At 46.0% G+C, this 9,931-nt stretch overlaps 1 long non-coding RNA gene across 1 annotated transcript; it reads right to left on the minus strand.

The window, feature by feature from the left end:
• Positions 1 to 8,026: 8,026 nt before the first annotated feature.
• LOC143421842 (uncharacterized) lies at positions 8,027 to 9,694 on the minus strand. The gene is made up of 2 exons (XR_013101453.1): positions 8,478 to 9,694; positions 8,027 to 8,404 (listed from the first exon to the last, which is right to left on the minus strand). It is a non-coding gene; the product is annotated as an uncharacterized LOC143421842 (long non-coding RNA).
• Positions 9,695 to 9,931: the final 237 nt, after the last annotated feature.

Here is a 9,931-nt window from a genome sequence, read left to right on the forward strand (position 1 = left end):
GTCGTGTGCCAACATTTGCTGTGTAGTAGAACTGAGACATTAGTCATTATAAACATTTATTTGAAATAATATTAAAAGTCTCAAACAGAAAAACATTAAACATAAATATATAAAATATAAGAATTTACAGAGAGACAGGAATAAAAAGGACCAGCTGCTCTCCAGAGCAGGAACAAGGCTGAGGAGGAAATGCTCCATTGGAGACTGGTGTGGCCTCTTCAGGGACTCCAGGATGGCCAGCTCCACCGCCGATGGACCGTCCTGGGACCCGTCCCTCATCTGCCTCGGAGCCGTCCTCCTCTGTGGGCCTGTAAAACAGCACAAAACACAAAGAAATGAGAAGGCTGCTACTAGATTTTAATTTCAACATTGAAAAAAAAAACAAAACAATAACAGGATATAATCAGATTGGTTGTAGATATTTAGTAAAGGTGATCACAAGGGAATCCCACCGACTAAAAAGGTATCAGTGCTTGCTGTACATATCTGTGGGTGCAGCAGCAGGAGCTCAGGGACTGGGGATGCTCTGCTGCAGAATCAGTTGGTTCTATCAATACAGTATTAAATGTTAACAGGTTGGATATAATAATCGTAGAGTAGACAGTGGTCCCTCATTTATTGCAGGGGTTCTCAGAATAACTAGCCCCTGGTCACAGTTCTCACAATTGATTCTCAAAGTGCAAACCTTTGTAGATTGCAAAACGTAAAAGTATTATTATGCTGCGGTTTGTCTTCATCTGCCCGCCACTTTCGTGCGCCTTTTTCCCTCACGGTGCAGGTGTCTATTTCCGAATGAGGCTCATAGTTATGGGTGTTTTTGTGCTGTTTTTTCTATTGGACGCGATGGTTATCAAAACCAAACGTGATAAATTTGGCAAGCGCAGGAGATTTGTCAATCAGGCTGCAGAATGCAATGCTGTACTGTGCAATAAAAAATCAGCGAAAAAGCAAAGCAGTGACGGATGAACAGCGGGACCACTGTGTGCTGTTTATTAATAAACAATAAAATATATTCCTAAATGACAACATGCATAAAAGCAGAACGGTATTTGTACGTCAGTGGGAAAATAGCGGTGGCTTGCTAGCTTTTGTGCGGCTTCCCCGGGTCAGTGAAAACTTTCAAAAGAGAAATGAATGAACTTACCAGGTTGCCCGATCTCTTCACATATCTTCCTCCAAGCTCGGTCCTTTTTATTCCTGTCTCGGTACTGAAAGCAGCTGGTGTTGTACAGCTCCGAGTTGTTTGCTACCGCATTGATTAGCCTTCCCCTCCATTGAAGTATGAAAGGCTTTGGCTGGATCTGCCCCTTTGACCTAGGTAACAGCCACGTCACCAGGCTCCTGATTGGTTGTCGCGGCGCGATTTGACGCTGGAGTTCAGATTTTTCCAACTCGAGCGGTAGACGCGAAACGCGCGTATGCACAAAATGCAACACAAAAACTCACGCGCGTGGTTTTATTCGCGAGTCAAACGCGCCAGACGCGCTACACTGACGCGCGTTTCACGCGTTTTGGCGTTTTCGCGACGCAAATCTGCTTCCGAATTTTCGCGGGACCCGCAATCGCACGTCATCGCGCCTTTCCATTGACTTTACATGTAAACCTGACGCTCTATTCGCGTCCATCGCGTTCGGTGTGAACACACCGGGGGTAGCCCGTTTACCAGTAGCAGACTTCCGCTGCGGATTTTCAAAATAAAAGTTCCAAAATAAACCCATGGTTGCGATCCCAAGTTTAACAGGAATTTAACAACAACAAAACCATATCCATTCTTTTACATCGTTACACAGGCATCATTCGCGAGACTGAGAATCTGGAGTCTATATTCCTTTGGCACCAAAACCTGATTTACCCGATGAAAATCAGTTGAGTCAGGAGACCAAGATCGCAACAGCACACCGTTCTCAATGAGATATTTTACTGGAGCTTTAGATCCCTCTCTGTCCACAACAGAGGAAAAACAAGGCACCAGTGAAGGATCACCCTGCTGTGCTTTGATCAACAGCTCTCTGGTAATATTCAAGCTCTGATTAATGTCCTCAGGAATCATTTCAGGGACGTCACAGGTGGAGATTTTCACAGAATCAATGGGTGACACGAAAGAGTCGTCTTCATCAAGTGTAGCCATAAACGACACCGACAAATCCACAATCTCACCCATTTTACGAGCCTGAGCACGAGTAATTGCGCACGCAGGAAACACCTCTGAAGCAGTGGAACTTGAGTCAGCAGCAAGGGCAGGAACATCAACAACTTCTGGTGGGGGAAAAAACATGCCCACCAGCTAGATCATTACCAAGAATGAAGGAAACTCCTTCAATTGGTAATCGCTGGCGCACGGCGACCTTAACGTAGCCCGACACTAACAGCGAGTGCAGGTGCACCATATGCAGAGGGGCTTTGGTGACGCTCATTTTTATTCCCCACACTAGTATGTCGGAACCACAGGATGTTTTTTTAGACAAAGGCAGCACAGACTCTAGTAGAAACGAGTGGTACGCACCCGTATCTCTAAGAATCGTGACTGGCACTTTATCTTTTTCTTCACCCGTCAACGAAACAAAGCCACATGACACAAATGGTAGAAACTGCGTGTCAACGTCAGTTTTAGGGTTTTGTTCGGCCTCCACGTGCACCTTTGGCGAGCAAGCGGTTTTAATCAAACCCACGCCTGCGGGGAATTTAGTGCCCCTCGCATCTTTTTTTTTTTTTTTTTGGCCTGTCCCATTTGGCTCTTTTGCCATCAGAATTGTTGTCTAAAGGCAAAGAAAGATGCCCAACGGATTTACTTTACCAAACTGACCATCCCAGCCTTGCCGTAATGGTCCATTTGATTCACCTTTTATTGTTTTTATTTTCACTTACTGAATACGGGACAGACTTGACTGGGGGAAAGAAGGGGAGAAAGAAAGAGGGAAAGAGAAACAGCTGAGAAGAGGGACGGGGGAGAAGGGCAAAAGACAAAAACCAACAGAACGGGCAGAGAAAAAAAAATGCATATATCAATCACCTGGGTCACCTGCTGAGAAAGAAAAAAGAAAGCAAGCAGAAGAGAACAAGAGTAATAGAATAAACAACATCACAATGATATATGGGAATATGACAGTAAATACTAAATGTTAAACATTATTGTGCAGTGTGCTTTATGGCTACACAGTGTGCTTTGAGGTAGGAGCCAAAAAGGGTGTAGTTTGTGGTTGTGATCACCCGTGTGTACACCTGGACGCGCTTGTTTTTTTGTTTTTTAAAAGGTTCCTTCATGTAATAATCTGCTAGAGGGTGTGGGGGGGCCACAGCCCCGTCCTCCAGGGCATGAAGCAGGTGTGGAGGAGATCAAAACTCCAGACATCCAGAGGCCCCCAGAACACAAGAGACCAAGGAAGACCAACAGAGGGGCAGCTGCGCCACTGTCCCGGAAAGAGCTGAGGAGAGTCCCAGATGAGGGCTCACTCAGCAGCCGCGGAGCAGAAGCCAGGGGGAGTTGCAGTGACGCGTCCGTGAGCTCCGCCGGCAGCCAGCTGCGCCTGAGTGACCGAGCCCCAGGCTGAGAGGCCGGGGGCACCCCACCTCCGAAGTGGCCCGAGCGAGCCCCAGGCTCCAGGCCCCGATAAGCGGCCGCCAAGGAGTGAGCCGGTGTGTACCTGGACGCCCATCCCCGGACACAAAGAACCACCAACGCACCGATGTCTGAGGGGGTCCGCCACTGGCAGGGGAAGTGGTGGTAGTGGGAGATAGGCCTCCAAACCTTGGAGGGCCTGAGATGTCCCCAGAGAGGTGGCGCCTGACACCCAACCTGACATATAGACACAGACATACAGGCACACACAGATACAAACATCCATTCCCACCCTCATGCTCTCATATGCACTTACTCCACACTCAACCAACGTGGAGACAGACATAAAGAGACGCTGTACACACGATCACACTCCCCAAGCGTACTCTACAAACCGGGTCTAGGTGCCCTTGCCCCTGGAGGGGGGAACTGCACCCAGACCCAGGTGGTGTTTCCCTTTTCCCTGCGGTGGGGGGAGGCAGACCGCCCCGACTCCGCAGCAGCAGGAAGGCTCCACACTCCAGACCGCAGTCGGACGGCCAACTCCTCCTCCTAGCCCCCCTGCTCCAGCAGGTCGCAGAGAATGGGGGTGAGAGAAGACTCCAAACCTCCCTCCACCCGCTCATTGTAGTGTTGATGCATGTGTGTTCTAAGGTGCATTTAAAACCCAGGAGGGCTTGGAGCTACCTGCCAGAGAGCAGCAGGTAAGTGCATGGTCCCTCCTGCTAGCCCTTAATGTCTACGTGTATTTAAAATTGAGAGGTGGGCAACGATGCCAGGGGTGGGGTGTACACCCTGATGGTACTTTGGACTCCGTGTATCGTGTCCACCCCCAAGATCCTATATGTATGTGTAATGAGAGTGTGAGTAATGTGAATGTCTAAGTTGTGGGATAAAATTGAGGCAGAGGCAGCCAGAAGGTGACAGAGGGGGGGGGGGGGGGGTAGCCTCCTCTGCACCCTGGTGACATACCCCTACTCCAAGGCCCTGCATGTGTGGGTGGTTGTGGTGGAGCGGGACGAGGGAGGCAGCTGGAGATGGGGAGGGAAGGAAGGGAGGGGCAAGTGACCCCTCCCTGGGGCCAGCTCCCCCGCTGACCCCAGTAGGCACCCCCATACTCCGCGACTCGCCAGGGAAAGGGGGCCCAGGCCCATCCAGACCGGGGCCCAGTGCAGCAGCGCCGCCCGGCCCCACAGAGCCCGGGACAGTCCACCCAACCCCACCACAGAGAAAACTGCACCCACCCCACCATCCACTCATCTTCCAGACTACATAAGACAATAAACACCCAGGCTGAGATCTTCCTCCACCTCTCCTGTATCTCCCCCTCCTGCAGAGGGAGCTCCTGAGGAGAGGAAAGCTCCTGCAAGATGTGACAATCTCCCCCACCAGTTGAAGAGCCCCCCAGGTGGCTCGATGCACCGGCGGCACCCTGCTCCAGGGCTGGGCCCCCATGCACCCACCCGCCCACAACCCCGGCAACACACCAACCAGGACCCAAGCCCCCGAGGCCCGGTCCGGGTCCCAGCCCAGAGACGGAGCGCCCCCAGAACCTCACGCCCATCCCGGACCCACCCAGGGGCAGCCAGGCTACCAGGTCAGTAACCCACGTCCGTCAGCACAGACCCTCCCCTAGCCCCGCTGCACGCAGCCGCGAGGAAACAGTCACCTGAGAGCCAACAGAGCCCCCAACCGGACATGACCGCTACCCCGGGTTGAGCCCCCCAAGGAAGATGCCTCCGGGGAACCCCCCGACGCCCTAAGCCTGTCCCTACCCCCACACCAATCACAACAGTGAAGGCGGGACCAAACTATGACCCCCCACCCCCACTAGGTGATGGAGCTGATCAAAGGAGCCCAGAGCAATGGATCTGATGTGGTGGCAGAGGCTGTATCAAGGCTAATGTAATCTAATAGATAATTTCTATATTGGTTAGAATTAAGATTATTTTTATTTTTCCAGTTCATGAGGACTGTTTTCTTGGCTATGCATAGGGCAGTGAAAACCATATGGGCTATATTCTTTTCTGAAGTGACATTATCTAAGCTGCCCAACAAACACACTAAGGGGGAAGTTGGAATGTTACATTTCAGGCACTTCGATAAGTCTTCACATATCTCGCGCCAAAACTTCTGAACTGGTGGACAGAACCAAAGAGCGTGGATATAATTGTCCGGTGAATTGGTTTGGCAGTGTGAGCAGTTGTTGGTAGACGTAAAGCCCATCTTGAACATCCGATGACCTGTATAGTGTACTCTATGTAATATTTTGTATTGAATTAATTGAAGACTGGGATTTCTAATTAGATGAAAGGTTTTTAAGCAAATCTGAGACCAGAAGTTTAGGTCTAAGTTAACTGATAAATCCGCTTCCCATTTTGCAATAGGAAGTGATATTGATTCATCTGTTTTAGAAAGCATTCTGTATATTTTGGATAGTAATTTGGGGGGTTTAAGAGTAAGAAATTGAACCACACTTGGTGGTGTTTGTAGTTCAACTTGACCCGGTTTAAATTTCTTTTTTACTATGGATTTAATTTGTTGATATTCTAAAAACCTTTTCTTGTTGATCCCATATTGTGTAACTAGTCCGTCAAATGAAATAAATTCTGTTCCTTCTAGTATATGTTCTAAATATTTGATTCCTTTATCACTCCAATCTGAAAAGTTTATCATATTATTGTTTTGTAATATGTCAGGGTTGTTCCAGATAGGTGTACGTTTGCATGGGATTAATGAAGACGCCGTCAATTTTAGAAACTCCCACCATGCTGTCAGAGAAGAGCTGATGTTGATGCTTTTAAAGCATTCATGTCGTTGGATGTTTGAGCTGATAAATGGTAGGTCTGAGATCTCTAGATTATTGCAGAGTGCTTGTTCTACATCTAGCCAAGGTTCATCTAAGAGGGTGTGTTTTAGCCATCCTGAGATAAACTGAAGCCTGTTGGCTAAGAAGTAGTGCTGAAAGTTAGGCAGTTCTAGTCCTCCTTTATCCTTGGTCTTTTGTAGTGTTTTTAAGCTTATACGTGGGGGTTTATTTTTCCAAAGGAATTTGGACATACATGAATCTAGAGATCTGAACCAATCTTGTGGCGATTTAGTTGGGATCATTGAGAATAAATAATTTATTTTTGGTAAGACCATCATTTTTATAGCGGCAACCCTTCCCATGAGTGATATGGGTAGACATTTCCATCTAGCCAGATCATCTTCTACCTTCTTTAAAAGTGGGATATGGTTTAATTTAGTTAGATCTGCAAGCTTGGGAGAAACATTAATACCTAAATATTTTATATTTCCCGATTGCAGTGGTGTAGAAGAGGAATTATGGAAGGAGCAATTAATCGGTAGGACTGTAGATTTTGACCAGTTAATTGAGTAATCTGATATTCTTGCAAAAGAGTTTATCAATTCAATCACCCCAGAGATATTGGTTTGTGAATTTTGGAGAAAGAGTAACACATCATCCGCATAAAAGCTGATTTTATGTTCCACGTTCTTGCATTTTATGCCCTTAATTACTGAATTCTGTCTAATTGCTGCTGCTAGTGGTTCAATAAAAATTGCAAATAGTGAAGGGGAGAGTGGGCCTCCCTGCCTGGTGCCCCTCAAGAGACAGAAGCTGGAGGATGTCTGGTCATTTGTTCTAACACAAGCTGTTGGGGAATTATATAATATTTTTAACCAGTTTATGAAAGAGGATCCAAAACCAAATTTGTGTAAAGTTGCAAATAGAAATTTCCAGTTAACTCTGTCAAATGCTTTTTCTGCGTCTAAAGAGAATATTGTAGTTTCTAGGTTTTTACTGTATGAGTAGTCTATCAAATTAAGTAATCTACGTGTATTTGTTGATGAGTGCCTACCTTTTATGAAACCAGTTTGGTCAGGATGAATTAAGAGGGGGGTTATTTTCTCCAGTCTCTTTGAGAGAGCTTTGCAGATTATTTTAAGGTCTACATTTATAAGGGATATTGGACGATAGCTTGAGGGATATACAGGGTCTTTGCCTGGTTTTAGCAGGAGATTAATGTTTGCAGAATTCATATTTGATGGAAGTCTGCCCTTTTCTTTAATTTCCAACAACGTTCTGTAGAAAACTGGTGCTAGAATCGACCAGAATTCTTTGTAGAATTCTGCAGGAAAGCCATCTGGACCTGGAGCCTTATTATTGTGCATACTTATCAGGGCTTCCTGGAGTTCACCTGGTGTCAGTGGTGAATCCAGTGCCATTGCTTGAGTGTCCAATAATTTTGGAAGAGTTATGTTGTCCAAAAACTGATCAATTTCTTTTTTAGATGGGTTTATTTGTGGTGAATACAACGTTTTATAGAAATCCCTGAAAATGTTGTTTATTTGTATCGGTTCATATAATGTGTTCCCAGATGAATCTTGAACAGCACATATTGTCACGGCGACGGATGGCCGGTACTGAATAGGACTCAGGTGCAGAAACCCAGAGCGGAGACAGTAGATGATTTAACAGTTTATTACGGTTAAGTGCAAGGGGGAAAAAAAGGGAAACGTGGCAAAGACAGAAAATGACGAGACGTGGAGCCTTGGTGTGGCGTGCCCAGGGGAACGTGGCTAGGGCGAGGGAACGAGGCCTGAGAAGTGGAACGGAGCTGAGTGGGGAACAGTCACATTGCAGTTAGGGACCTGGAGTGTTTGAGAGGGGGATGATGAAGATCCAGGGGAGGCTGAGTGGCGTGGAAAGGCTGACCTGAGATCCGGGGCTCCAGATGGAGTGTGATGGCAGGAGGGCAGGCAGGTGAGGCACAGAGGGATTTCCAAAATGATCACTAGGTATCCCGAGTCCGGAGGTGGAGTGAGCCAGGGTGTGTACAGCAACTGTAGTACAAAAGAGTCTTTGTTAGTAAGATAAATCACAGCGAGAATTTGAAACACAAGACCTGTTACCAACATGGGTTGATGACGAACTGGCAGTGAGTGAACATCGATGTGTGGTTTAAATCCCTCTGGCTTGATAGCCTGCAATAGGCTCCAGGTGTGCAGGAGCTGGAGTTGGCCCTGCCCAGGGGCGGATCCCAGGTCAGTTCAGGAGCCTAATGGAAACTCCAGCCACCCACCGTAGACCATGACACATATAGTTGTTTTTTCTTTATTTATTTTTAGCTGGTTTGCTAGAAATTGACCGGATTTATTACCATGTTCATAATTTTGTAGGCGTAGTCTTTGTACTAAGAATTTTGTTTTTTTATCAATTATCTCATTTAATTCTAGTTTTGTTTTGCGTATTTTGTTCAATGTTTCCTGATCTTGGTGGGACGCGTAGGCTTCTTCTAGTGATTTGATGTTTTTTTTCTAATTCCTGAATATTTTTGTTTTCTTTTTTCTTTTTATGTGATGAGAAAGAAATTATTTTACCTCTCATCACAGCTTTCCCTGCTTCCCATAGAACAGAAGCTGATGTTTCGGGAGTGTCATTATAGTCCAAATATGAAGTCCACTCTTTTTTAAAATATTTAATAAAGTCTTCATCTTTAAGTAGTGATATATTAAATCTACAGTTTTTTCTTGGCGTAGTATTATTCTTGTGCATTAGTGTTAAAGATACAGGACCATGATCGCTGACAGCTATAGGGTGAATCTCAGTGTCTGAAATGTCGTTCAGCAGTGAGCTGCTGACTAAAAAATAATCCAGACGAGAGTAGGAGTGATGGACATGTGAGAAAAAAGTATATTCCTTACTGGTGGGGTGAAGGGAGCGCCATGCATCGCAAAGACCAAAGTCGCTCATATACTGTTTGATTATATTTGTGGACTGCCAATTACGCTGAGTTCCCGCTGTATTGAGCCTATCCATGTCTTCATTTAGTCCAAGGTTGAGGTCACCTCCAAGAACAAGTGTGCCATCTAAGTGTTCAGAGAGTGCACTGAAAAAACCGTGAAAGAATGAGGGATCATCAACATTTGGACCATATACACTTGCAATACATAGCTTTTTATCACGTATAGATAGTTTAATGATTAAGAATCTACCCTCTGGATCTATAACTGTATCGAGTACTGTGAAATTAATATTTTTATGTATTAAAATTGCTGCTCCCCTTTGTCTAGAATTATAACAAGCTGAGAACACATTGGGAAACTCAGGTGTTTTAAGTTCATTCGAACCTCTAAGAGGTCTGTGGGTCTGCTTCTTTTCTTTTTAATACTGGACACGCAGCAATCAAATGTCCTGAGTCGTGACAATAAAAACATTCGACCGTTTGATTTAGCACTAAACTGTGATACGTTTTTACGCACTGCTCCTGGTGACTTTTTTCGTTCAGACAGATTTTCCTGAAACGAATTCTGTGCACGGAACGCACTTTTGTGTGTTAAAACAAACTCGTCAGCCAGGAGAGCCGCGTT

This window comes from Maylandia zebra, linkage group LG13 (genome assembly GCF_041146795.1).
Source record: "Maylandia zebra isolate NMK-2024a linkage group LG13, Mzebra_GT3a, whole genome shotgun sequence".
NCBI classification, from domain to species: Eukaryota; Metazoa; Chordata; class Actinopteri; order Cichliformes; family Cichlidae; genus Maylandia; species Maylandia zebra.